The sequence below is a fragment of the Ornithorhynchus anatinus genome, chromosome 3 (assembly GCF_004115215.2).
Source record: "Ornithorhynchus anatinus isolate Pmale09 chromosome 3, mOrnAna1.pri.v4, whole genome shotgun sequence".
NCBI classification, from domain to species: Eukaryota; Metazoa; Chordata; class Mammalia; order Monotremata; family Ornithorhynchidae; genus Ornithorhynchus; species Ornithorhynchus anatinus.
In genome coordinates, this window is record NC_041730.1 from 83256315 (window position 1) to 83269453 (window position 13139).

Genomic DNA, 13139 nt, shown 5'->3' on the forward strand with positions numbered 1-13139 from the left:
TTATGTATCTGATGCCAACCCTCTCTCCTTGCCTTACTGTTAGACTGTGAGCTCAATAATAATAATGATAATAATAATAATATTAGTGGTATTTGTTAAGCACTTTCTATGTACCAAGCACTGTGCTAAGTACCAGGGTAGATAAAAGGCAGTCAGATTAGGGAACATGCCTAATTCTCATTTATGTTTTCCTGGAGTTTAATACAGTACTTTTTACATTGTAGGGACTTGACAAATATCATTACTGTTTCCAATGTAACAGAGCTAAATATTGAAATTAATAAAGCTTTATGACTCAAAGTTCCACGAGAGCCCCAAATGGAAGAGTCATCTAGGTCCTTCCGGAGGGCAAAAGCCCGCAAATGGCTTCATCCTTCCAATTCTAAATGGGCAAGGGTTTCCACAGTTCAGTTGAATGATCGACTTAAAGAGCATATCTGTGTTGTGTTGTCATCATCACTGTGGGGCCGACCATGTACTCATCCCTCTGCCATTCACCAAAAGAGAATCACAGAAATGGAGTTCATTGCCCTTGGAGATTCCCTTCTGGAGGGGGGAATGCACCTTCTCTCCCTAACCTGCTTATCTCCACTTTCTTCAGAGTTCAAAATGGAAGTTCTTTATGGCTCAGATGCTGGGAGGATGTGGCTGCTGCTGTGTCCAATTGAACCAAGATTTATCTGAAGAATTTTATTCAGGGGAAGACCTCAAGTGTATCTGAGAAATATAAATCCATTTATCCTTCAGGGCATGTCCAATTTAAGGCTTGAACACAGCTGCAGCTGGCAAAATGTTCCTGTCTGGTGTGTACAGCGTTATATTTTGAAATTATATTTCTCAACGCCTGGTATGGTTAGTGTCTCTAACATGGTTTCTGAATGCAGTTTGTACAGTGGCGTTTACCTATTCAAGGTGTGAATGGAAGCCCGTCAGCGGTCAGAATCTAATCAGAACATGGACTTTCAGCGTTTCCCTGTTTTTGATTCTGGGCTTAACTGCTTAAATGGATTGGATCCCCAACATATTCACAGCTTCGTCAAAGCCCTGAGACTCTAACTTTTAGAAGCATTTTTTTGCAAAAGGCAGGGGAAAAGAAGGGATGCTTTTTCATTTGCCAAAACATACTGACTAGGACTATACCATACAAGGGGATTTATTTTGGGATCCAAATGGACAATTTGGTCTGTTTTGGAACCCTAATTCTCCAGGCAATAGCAAACCTTCCACTGCCAATATCTAGCCTGTTTTGAAAGGGGATGTCTTCCTTCTCATCTGCTCCTCAGTCAATCAGTTGTATTTATTATTTTCGGTGTGCAGAGCACTTGTACTAAGCACTTGGAAAAGTAAAATACAGAAGAGTTGGTAGACACAATCCCTGCACACAAGGAGCTTCCAATCTCAAGGGGGAAAGACATTAAAATAAATTACATATAGGGGAAATCATAGAATGTAAGGTTATTTACATAATGCTATAGGACAGCAACCCCTCTCAGGGTCGCACCTGGAGTGTTTCCAATACTCTACCAGTCTCAGCTTTGGGAGGGAGAGACAGGCAGAGGCCTACCCATTCCATTCCTAGCTTGGGCAGTGGCTGGTGAGTGGAAGGCAATCTGCTACAAGTCAAAACTTACCTGTGCTGGGCAGCAGCGGCATGGGAGAGAGTTGAGGGTGGAGATTCAAGTTTACTGCATGAAAGAAGGCAATCGTAAGCCATTTATGTTGTTTTACCAAGAAAGCTCTATGGATATACTACCAGAGCAATTGCAGGTGGAGGTGGGGCATTCTAGGGGAGATGTATCCAAGGCATTGCTATGGATCAGACCAAGCGCTTAGTACAGTGCTCTGCACATAGTAAGCGCTCAATAAATACTATTGAATGAATGAATGAATGAAAGAGTAGGCTGGCATCACAGTTACCAAGTGTGCAGGCTGTGCTGTAGTAGGAGATGAGTGAGGTAAAGTAGGAAGGGAGTACCTCAAAGCTGATGGTAAGGAGGTTCTGTTTGATGGGGAGGCATATTGAGCAACCACCGGAGGTTTCTGAGGAGTGGGGAGATATGGACCGAATAAGTTTTCAGAAAAATGATCCAGGCAGCAGAATTAAGTATGGAATGGAGAGGAGGGAAACTGGAGGCAGAGAGGTCAGTGAGAAGCTACATGTAGTAGTCAAGGTGGGAAAAGATCAGTGTGGTAACAGTTTGGATGGAGAGGATAGGGGTTCTCACCAGCTGGTACCCCTTAGCTCCCAAATCAATGACCTTGAGACTATCAGTGGCACAACTCTAAGAAAGTCTCCAGCAGCAATATTTCTGAGCGTTATTCGTATTGATGAGATGAGCTTTTCAAATCCCCGAGTTCAACAGCGAACAACCCAAGTCCGTTCAATAAATGTTACTTTTAATTTTAAAAATGGTAGCACATTTCTATCTGTGGTTTTATCTACGTAACAAAAAAATAATGGCCCAGGAAGAGACAAAGCACTGAAATTATAAATCAGTCTCTGGGAGCTGATGATGTCTGAAAGCGCTCAAGCTTCTCTGAGCCATTTTATTAATCATCACTCTCTTTCCATTGATTTATAGCATTGCAGTCCATCTCTTCCTCTCCATTAGCCCGGCGATAATCTGATCTCTCTGATTCACCACACCTTCTCCCTGCCAGCTGCTGCTGCCATGACCACTCTCAGAATGGTTATGCTTAGCTGGATTTTCAGCTGGTGCTAATTTTGTGCAAGTGTCGATGATAAATACCGTAACTGGGTTTTTCCATGGAAAACATTTGTTCTTGACAGGGGTGGGTGGAAAGTCACATTATGAACTGATAGCCAGGATAAGGGGCACTCTGCTGGTCAAAGGGCATCTTGTTAGGTCAGAGAAAGGTTGTGGGTGTCACCCGTCATTAACACCTGGGTTCCAGGATCCCACTTATGCCTGCCTGTATGAGTCGGAGGTTAGACAGAATGAGCCCAGATGATTTAAAATGAGAATCTTGATGTCTTTATTTGGTCCCACTCACACACAAGCAAGAGCAAAATCATGGAAAGATAGAAGCAGAAAGCCAAGGCTCAACAAGCGGGCTCCCCAACATCATCTAATATAATTCATCACGATGGGGCACAGTGGCCAGGCTCACCTAGTTATTTGGTACGCTAACATTCAGAGTAAAAGTCATGACAAACAGATCTAAGCCACAGGGCTCACCTAGGACCAGCCACGTTAATTCTGAAAGTAACTTACTTCAAACAGGCCCCAGTTACCCGTTCGTCCAAGTCCAACTGTGCTAACTGCAGAAGCAAGTTACTATAAAAGCAGCGTGGCTCAGTGGAAAGAGCACGGGCTTTGGAGTCAGGGCTCATGAGTTCGAATCCCAGCTCTGCCACTTGTCAGCTGTGTGACTGTGGGCAAGTCACTTAACTTCTCTGTGCCTCAGTTCCCTCATCTGTAAAATGGGGATTAAGACTGTGAGCCCCACGTGGGACAACCTGATTCCCCTGTGTCTACCCCAGCGCTTAGAACAGTGCTCGGCACATAGTAAGCGCTTAATAAATACCAACATTATTACATTATTATTATTATTAAACAGTCCCAAGCCATCGGTATCACCTAGGTCCAATGTGCTATGGCGTGAATTGGGGCCATAGCTACCCGGGCACTGGGTTCAAACAAGATCTATTTATACACACCAGGCCATGGACCAACCAGGCACCAAACCTTCCTAGCAGTTCAATCACAGAGTGTGTGTCTCCCACTCTGGATAGCTAAGAGTGTTAGACCAACTGACAGAAGTCTCGCCCCACTACAGGTGGCTATTCCCTAAGGCCAGTTTTTATGGGGCCTGGAGTGACTGTGTTCTATCCTGTTTGCTCATTAATCATGGGGCATGGGTGAATACCACTTCCCTCTCTTTCATTCTTATCCACATCTGCAGTGAGGGTCTCCAGTGGTATCTGTTGATCTCAGGGGCTCCCTTCCTTGCCCCACATCATCAACTGCAGTCAGGGGTGTCCCAACGGCATCTGCTAATCTGGGGTTTGTGCCCTATCTTTCCTCACTGCCAGCAGCTGCGGTTGGGGGTGTCTCAACAGCATCTGCGATTTGGGGGAAGGCTTGTGGTGCATGTTACATGCCTGCCTACAGCAAATGGTAGCTTGACTAAGCAAAACGGAGTCCAGGCCTGTCATAGTAGATTCATATGAACTAACACTTCCCAGGTAGGTGCTCTCTGAGGAAAAGAGGAAGGAGACAGATGGGTGTGGGGAAGGATGGAGAGAGAGAAAGAGAGCAAGAGAGAGAGAGTGAGGAATACCAAGGAAGATGTGATGTTTGTGACTTCCCAGAGTCACTGTGGAAGGGCCTACACTTCTGGTTAGCCTCCACTGAAAGCTATCCATCCATTCATTCAATAGTATTTATTGAGCGCTTACTATGTGCAGAGCACTGTACTAAGCACTTGGAATGTACAATTCAGCAATAGATAGAGACAATCCCTGCCTAATGATGGGCTCACAGTCTAGTTTTCCCACTGCAGGAATAGGCAGGTTTGTGGATCTCTGCCTAGCCAACCTCAAATCTCTGCATCCCTACTGATTCCACCGCCAGAGAGAGAGAGGGTGAGCGAGACAGAGAGAGACATAAAGGATGCACACTGAGCTTCTGAGCAGGAATGGTGCTGTGGCAAGAGTTTGCAAATTGCAGTGGCTACTCATTGATGCACTGATTTTCAGACAATGCAGTGATCTGCAGCTGCTCCTGTCCAGACTGCCTTTCCCAGGCCACCAAGGCACATGGTTCAGTGACAAGCTGAAATGACATACAACCCATTTTTCCAGTCTCTTTGCCCCCTCAGGCTCATGGAAACAGCGGAGTAGGTGCTATAGAGAACTGTGGGAACAGATTATGACCTTGGAACCTTTCTGTGATGTGTGGATTCCTTACTCTTTGTGGGCAGGGAACATGTAAACCAACTCTGTTGTATTCTTTACTTTCATACATTTAGTGCAGTGGTCTGTACAGAGTAAATGCTCGATAAGTACCATTGATTGATCAGGAAGCTGGAGAAGTTAGAATCCTGGATTTCTTTCTATTGTCTTCATCTTCAGCAAGATATCATCTTTGAAGAGTACCAGGGATACTAACATGCTCTGCTCCAATGCTGTCCCCCAGGCAGAATGATTTGACTTTTTTCAAAGTTCCCAGCCAATCAATCACATGTATTTATTGATGGGTTATTATGTGTGGAGCACTGTACGAAGCACTCGGGAGATACAATACAACAGATTTGGTAGACATGTTCTCTGCCCACAGGGAGCTTATGTTATAGAAGTTTAAGCCTAGTGTCTGTACCATCTAGGTCAACTGAACCTCTCTCAGGCAACTGGTGGTTCTCATTCTACCTTGGTTTCTTGGAACAGGCAGTTCCAAGTTATAATAATAATAATGTTGGTTATTTGTTAAGTGCTTACTGTGTGCCAGGCACTGTTCTAAGCGCTGGGGTAGATACAAGTTTATCCCACGTGGGGCTCACAGTCTTCATCCCCATTTTACAGATGAGGGAACTGAGGCCCAGAAAAGTTAAGTGACTTGCCCAAGGTCACAGAGAAGACAAGTAGCAGAGTCAAGATTAGAACCCCTGACCTCTGGCTCCCCAGCCCATGCTCTTTCCACTGAGCCATGCTGAGTTATGCCACCAATACATAGCTAATGTACATACTGATTAGCAGCATGGGCTAGTGGAAAGAGCACAGGCCTGGGTGTCAGAGGACCTGAGTTCTAATCCCAGCTCTGCCACTTGTCTGCTGTGTGATCTTGGATAAGTCAGTTCATTTTTCTGAGCCTCAGTTTTCTTACCTGCAAAATGGGGATTCAATACCTGTTCTCCCTCCTATTTAATCAGTGAGCCCCACGTGGGATGTGATTATCATGTATTTACTCCAGAGCTGAGTATAGAGCTTGACACAGAGTAAGCGCTTAACAAGTACTATTGCCATTATTATCATTATTAGTAATAAAAATATGGTGGCAAGTTTTGTGGCTTTTCAAATATCCTTTTCCTACTAGAAAATAACCTGATTCAGTAGACTGGATCATAAAACATTCCCTGATTAGGCTGGCAAAAATCTCATCACCATCCATTCAAGGAAGGAGAAGCCAACGCCATCAAGCCTCCATTTCTGGATGGTCGTTGTCCGTGTGCACCCACATTTCCCCAGGATGGGGCAAGCCCTCCGTTGCATAGTTGTTCTCTGACTCCAAGCTGGGCTGTACCCACTGCTCCCAAAGAGATGGGCGTTTTAAAATAGGCCAAGGGTAGAAATCCTCCTCACACTAATTATAGCAAGATGGCAACAGTGTAAGTTCAGAGCGAAAAGCATCAAGCTATAACCCAGAAACAATCTTCCTGCCAGTTGCTTGTCAAGTGTGTATTTGGCTGCAAGGAGATGGGGAGAGAGAATGTGGTTGGCTCAGCATAGCTGGAGTAGCAACTCAAGTGCCTGGTTTACAACTAATGGATGGGAGAGATATTCCCTCTTCTCCCCACAAGTCCAAATCCACACCTCGAGCCCTGCATAAGTGGGCAGCAGCAGGTCGGTATCTTGGCTGAAGGGGCAGCAGGGTCATTTGGCAATATAATAATAATAATAATAATGGTATTTGTTAAGCGCTTACTATGCGCAAAGCACTGTTCTAAGTGCTGGGGGATACAAGGTGATCAGTTTGTCCCACGTGGGGCTCACAATCAATCCCCATTTTACAGATGAGGTAACAGGCACAGAGACGTTAAGTGACTTGCCCAAAGTCACACAGCTGACAAGCGGCAGAGCCGAGATTAGAACCCATGACCTCTGACTCCGAAGCCCGGGCTCTTTCCATTGAGCCACGCTGCTTCTCTGTAATAATGTTGGTATTTGTTAAGCGCTTACTATGTGCAGAGTACTGTTCTAAGCACTGGGGTAGGTACAGGGTAATCAGATTGTCCCATGTGAGGCTCACAGTCTTCATCCCCATTTTACAGATGAGGGAACTGAGGCACAGAAGTGAAGTGACTTGCCCACAGTCACACAGCTGACAAGTGGCAGAGCTGGGATTCGAACCCATGACCTCTGACTCCCAAGTCCAGGCTCTTTCCACTGAACCACGCTGCTTTTCTATCTTCAGCATCTGATAAGCCCTTCTGAAAGATGAACTGCTCATCCCAACAGAATAAGGACAGGCCAGCAACAGGTTGTAAGCGGGTGAGGCAGCTGCTTTTTGAGAAGCAGCTTGGCCCAATGGATAGAGCCTGGAAGTCATAAGGACTGGGGTTCTATTCCCACTTCTGCCACTTGTCAGCTGTGTGACCTTAGGCAAGTCACCTAACTTCTCTATGCCTCAGTTCCCTCATCTGTTAAATGGGGATTAACACTGTGAACCCTAGTGGGATAGGGTCTGTATCTACCAAGTGCTTAGAACAGTGCCTGGCACATAGTAAGCATTTAACAAATACAAACATAAAAACTGCTTCAAAATTCCCCATTGAGGAGCTCCCCGGATGAGTAATTATTGCTTCTTCCTACTTGTAATTTAGTCTAGTGTATGTCTGATCACTTTAGTGCAATGCTCTGCACACAGTAAGCACTCAGTAAATACCACTGACTGTCTTCCCCACTTGATTTATAGGCTCCCTAAGGGCAGGAATCATGTCAACTAACTACTGCACTCTCCCAAGTGCTTAGTACAGTGTTTTGCACAATATTAGGGCTCAATAAAGTGTATAGAACATGGGCCTGGGAGTCAGAAGGACCTGGATTGTAATTATGGCTACACCACTTATCAGCTGGGTGACCTTTGGCAAGTCACCTAACTTCTCTGTGCCTCGATTACCTCATCTGTAGAATGGGCATTATTGCTGTGAGCTCCATTTGGGACATAAACTGTGTCCAACCCAATTAGCTTTTATCTCCCCCAGTGCTTAGGACGGTGCTTGACACATAATAAGCACTTAATGATATCATATTATTATTATTATCATCGAAATTTAAAGTGGGAGAGCTTGTCTTGGCTGCATGACATCATCCATTGTGTCTCTCCCCTCCCCCTAGGATCTGCCTGTGTGCCTGCCCTGGAAGGGGGAGGGTAGGTGACCACGGGTGTGTGCTTGCGCACTAGCCTGCGAATGTCAGAGCATCTGTACCTTGCTTTCTAATGGGACAGCTAGCTCTCCCTCTTTAAACTGTGTTTAATTGCAAAATGGGTAAATTACATAATCTCTTAGAACAGTGTTTGGCACATAGCGCTTAAGTACCATTATTATATTAATGAACTGATTGATTGGGACGTAAAAAGTGAAAGGCACCCATCTGATGGAAAGATCACCTTTGTGGGGCAAAAGGTTAGGCAGTGGTTCTAAAGTATGAGGTCAAGGGTTAAGCATCCTACTCTCACCCCTCGCTACTAGCAGGAATGCTTCAGTTTCAGGGATTCGAACCTACTACAGTGGCATTATTTTGTCTTGCTCCATGTGCAAAATTTTCTGCACATCAGGATGGTCTGAAGCCTGCTCTGGGTGAGGGCCTAGAACATGCTCTTCTGGCATGGAGAGAAACCTGCCCCAAGGTGGGCAGGAATTCATTCATTCATTCAATAGTATTTATTGAGCGCTTACTCATTCATTCAATAGTATTTATTGAGCACTTACGATGTGCAGAGCACTGTAATAAGCGCTTGGGATGAATAAGTCAGCAACAGATAGAGACAGTCCCTGCCGTTTGACGGGCTTACAGTCTAATCGGGGGAGACGGACAGACAAGAACAATGGCACTAAACAGCGTCAAGGGGAAGAACATCTCGTAAAAACAATGGCAACTAAATAGGATCAAGGCGATGTACAATTCATTAACAAAATAAATAGGGTAACGAAAATATATACAGTTGAGCGGATCAGGTCTGAGCTCCCCAAAGTCACCCCTCCGCCTCTCCCCTCCCCCCCAACAACCCCCTCCCCTACTTTCCCATCCTTCCCTGCAGTATCCTCAGAGGAGATCTCCTCCCTCCTCGCAAGTGCCACCCCCTCCACCTGCGCCTCGGACCCCATTCCCTCTCACCTTCTTAAAACCATCGCCCCTGCCCTCCTCCCTTCCTTAACTTCTATTTTTAACCACTCAATCTCCAAGGGCTCCTTCCCCTCTGCCTTCAAACACGCCCACGTCTCCCCCATCCTAAAAAAACCCACTCTTGACCCCACTTCCCCCTCCAGTTATCGTCCTATCTCCCTACTACCCTTCCTTTCCAAAATCTTAGAACGAGTCGTCTACAATCGATGCCTAGAATTCCTTAACTCCCATTCTCTCCTAGACCCCCTCCAATCTCGCTTCCGTCCCCTCCACTCTACCGAGACTGCTCTCTCTAAGGTCACCCATGACCTCCTTCTTGCCAAATCCAATGGCTCCTACTCCATTGTGATCCTCCTTGACCTCTCTGCTGCCTTTGGCACTGTCGACCATCCCCTCCTCCTCCATACCTTATCTCACCTTGGCTTCACGGACTCTGTCCTCTCCTGGTTCTCCTCTTACCTCTCTGGCCGATCATTCTCGGTCTCCTACGCTGGAGCCTCCTCCCCCTCCCATCCATTAACTGTTGGAGTTCCTCAAGGGTCAGTTCTTGGCCCTCTTCTGTTCTCCATTTACACTCACTCCCTCGGTGAACTCATCCGCTCTCACGGCTTTGACTACCATCTCTACGCAGATGACACGCAGATCTACATCTCCGCCCCTGTCCTCTCCCCCTTCCTTCAGGCTCGCATCTCCTCCTGCCTCCGGGATGTCTCCACCTGGATGTCGGCCCGCCACCTAAAACTCAACATGAGCAAGAATGAGCTCCTCATCTTCCCTCCCAAGTCCGGTCCGCTCCCAGACTTCTCCATCACCGTGGATGGCACGACCATCCTTCCCGTCCCGCAGGCCCGCAATCTCGGTGTCATCCTTGACTCGTCCCTCTCGTTCACCCCACACATTCTATCTGTTACCAAGACCTGCCGGTTTCACCTCTACAATATCGCCAAGATCCGCCCTTTCCTCTCCACCCAAACGGCTACCTTACTATTGCGGGCTCTCGTTATATCCCGGCTAGACTACTGTGTCAGCCTTCTCTCTGACCTCCCTTCCTCCTCTCTCGCCCCGCTCCGGTCTATTCTTCACTCCGCTGCCCGGCTCATCTTCCTGCAGAAACGATCTGGGCATGTCACTCCCCTTCTTAAACAACTCCAGTGGTTGCCTATCGACCTCCGCTCCAAACAAAAACTCCTCACTCTAGGCTTCAAGGCTCTCCATCACCTTGCCCCTTCCTACCTCTCCTCCCTTCTCTCCTTCTACCGCCCACCCCGCACGCTCCGCTCCTCTGCCGCCCACCTCCTCGCCGTCCCTCGGTCTCGCCTATCCCACCGTCGACCCCTGGGTCACGTCCTCCCGCGGTCCTGGAACGCCCTCCCTCCTCACCTCCGCCAAACTGATTCTCTTTCCCTCTTCAAAACCTTACTTAAAAATCACCTCCTCCAAGAGGCCTTCCCAGACTGAGCTCCTCTTCCCCCTCTACTCCCTCTGCCATCCCCCCTTTACCTCTCCGCAGCTAAAGCCTCATTTTCCCCTTTTCCCTCTGCTCCTCCACCTCTCCCTTCCCATCCCCACAGCACTGTACTCGTCCGCTCAACTGTATATATTTTCGTTACCCTATTTATTTTGTTAATGAATTGTACATCGCCTTGATTCTATTTAGTTGCCATTGTTTTTACAAGATGTTCTTCCCCTTGATGCTGTTTAGTGCCATTGTTCTTGTCTGTCCGTCTCCCCCGATTAGACTGTAAGCCCGTCAAACGGCAGGGACTGTCTCTATCTGTTGCCGACTTGTTCATCCCAAGCGCTTAGTACAGTGCTCTGCACATAGTAAGCGCTCAATAAATACTATTGAATGAATGAATGAATGAATGAACAAGTACAGTGCTGTGGGGATGGGAAGGGAGAGGTGGAGGAGCAGAGGGAAAAGGGGAAAATGAGGCTTTAGCTGCGGAGAGGTAAAGGGGGGATGGCAGAGGGAGTAGAGGGGGAAGAGGAGCTCAGTCTGGGAACGCCTCTTGGAGAAGGTGATTTTTAAGTAGGGTTTTGAAGAGGGAAAGAGAATCAGTTTGGCGGAGGTGAGGAGGGAGGGCGTTCCAGGACCGCGGGAGGACGTGACCCGGGGGTCGACGGCGGGATAGGCGAGACCGAGGGACGGTGAGGAGGTGGGCGGCAGAGGAGCGGAGCGTGCCGGGTGGGCAGTGGAAATGGAGAAGGGAGGAGAGGTAGGAGGGGGCAAGGTGATGGAGAGCCTTGAAGCCTAGAGTGAGGAGTTTTTGTTTGGAGCGGAGGTCGATAGGTAACCACTGGAGTTGTTTAAGAAGGGGAGTGACATGCCCAGATCGTTTCTGCAGGAAGATGAGCCGGGCAGCGGAGTGAAGAATAGACCGGAGCGGGGCGAGAGAGGAGGAAGGGAGGTCAGAGAGAAGGCTGACACAGTAGTCTAGCCGGGATATAACGAGAGCCCGTAATAGTAAGGTAGCCGTTTGGGTGGAGAGGAAAGGGTGGATCTTGGCGATATTGTAGAGGTGAAACCGGCAGGTCTTGGTAATGGATAGGATGTGTGGGGTGAACGAGAGGGACGAGTCAAGGATGACACCGAGATTGCGGGCCTGAGGGATGGGAAGGATGGTCGTGCCATCCACGGTGATAGAGAAGTCTGGGAGAGGACCGGGTTTGGGAGGGAAGATGAGGAGCTCAGTCTTGCTCATGTTGAGTTTTAGGTGGCGGGCCGACATCCAGGTGGAGACGTCCCGGAGGCAGGAGGAGATGCGAGCCTGAAGGAAGGGGGAGAGGACAGGGGCGGAGATGTAGATCTGCGTGTCATCTGCGTAGAGATGGTAGTCAAAGCCGTGAGAGCGGATGAGTTCACCGAGGGAGTGAGTGTAAATGGAGAACAGAAGAGGGCCAAGAACTGACCCTTGAGGAACTCCAACAGTTAAAGGATGGGAGGGGGAGGAGGCTCCAGCGAAGGAGACCGAGAATGATCGGCCAGAGAGGTAAGAGGAGAACCAGGAGAGGACAGAGTCCGTGAAGCCAAGGTGAGATAAGGTATGGAGGAGGAGGGGATGGTCGACAGTGTCAAAGGCAGCAGAGAGGTCAAAGAGGATCAGAATGGAGTAGGAGCCATTGGATTTGGCAAGAAGGAGGTCATGGGTGACCTTAGAGAGAGCAGTCTCGGTAGAGTGGAGGGGACGGAAGCGAGATTGGAGGGGGTCTAGGAGAGAATGGGAGTTAAGGAATTCTAGGCATCGATTGTAGACGACTCATTCTAGGATTTTGGAAAGGAAGGGTAGTAGGGAGATAGGACGATAACTGGAGGGGGAAGTGGGGTCAAGAGCGGGTTTTTTTAGGATGGGGGAGACGTGGGCATGTTTGAAGGCAGAGGGGAAGGAGCCCTTGGAGATTGAGTGGTTAAAAATAGAAGTTAAGGAAGGGAGGAGGGCGGGGGCGATGGTTTTAATAAGGTGAGAGGGAATGGGGTCCGAGGCGCAGGTGGAGGGGGTGGCACTTGCGAGGAGGGAGGAGATCTCCTCTGAGGATACTGCAGGGAAGGATGGGAAAGTAGGGGAGGGGGTTGCTGGGGGGGAGGGGAGAGGCGGAGGGGTGACTTTGGGGAGCTCAGACCTGATCGTGTTGATTTTCGTGAGGAAATAGGTGGCCAGATCATTGGGGGTGAGAGATGGGGGAGGGGGAGGAACAGGGGGCCTAAGGAGAGAGTTAAAGGTCCGGAACAGTCGGCGGGGGTGACGGGCATGGGTGTCGATGAGGGAGGAGAAGAAGCTTTGCCTGGCGGAGGAGAGGGCAGAGTTAAGGCAGGAAAGGATAAATTTGAAGTGTGTGAGGTCGGCTTGGTGCTTGGACTTTCGCCAGCAGCGCTCAGCAGCTCGAGCATAGGAGCGTAGGAGGCGGACGGAGGAGGTGATCCAGGGCTGTGGGTTAGTGGAGCGAGAGCGGTACTATGTGCAGAGCACTGTACTAAGTGCTCGGAGTGTACAATTTGGCAACAGATAGAGAAAATCCCTGCCCAACAACGGGCTCACAGTCTAAAAGGGGG

At 48.3% G+C, this 13139-nt stretch overlaps 1 long non-coding RNA gene and 1 other non-coding gene across 2 annotated transcripts in view; both read left to right on the forward strand.

The window, feature by feature from the left end:
- Window positions 1-13139, forward strand: part of LOC120638255 — an 85524-nt gene that overhangs the window by 52242 nt on the left and 20143 nt on the right. The window lies entirely within an intron of this gene.
- Window positions 1484-1621, forward strand: LOC114810613. The gene has a single exon (XR_003758309.1). It is a non-coding gene; the product is annotated as a small nucleolar RNA SNORA7 (small nucleolar RNA).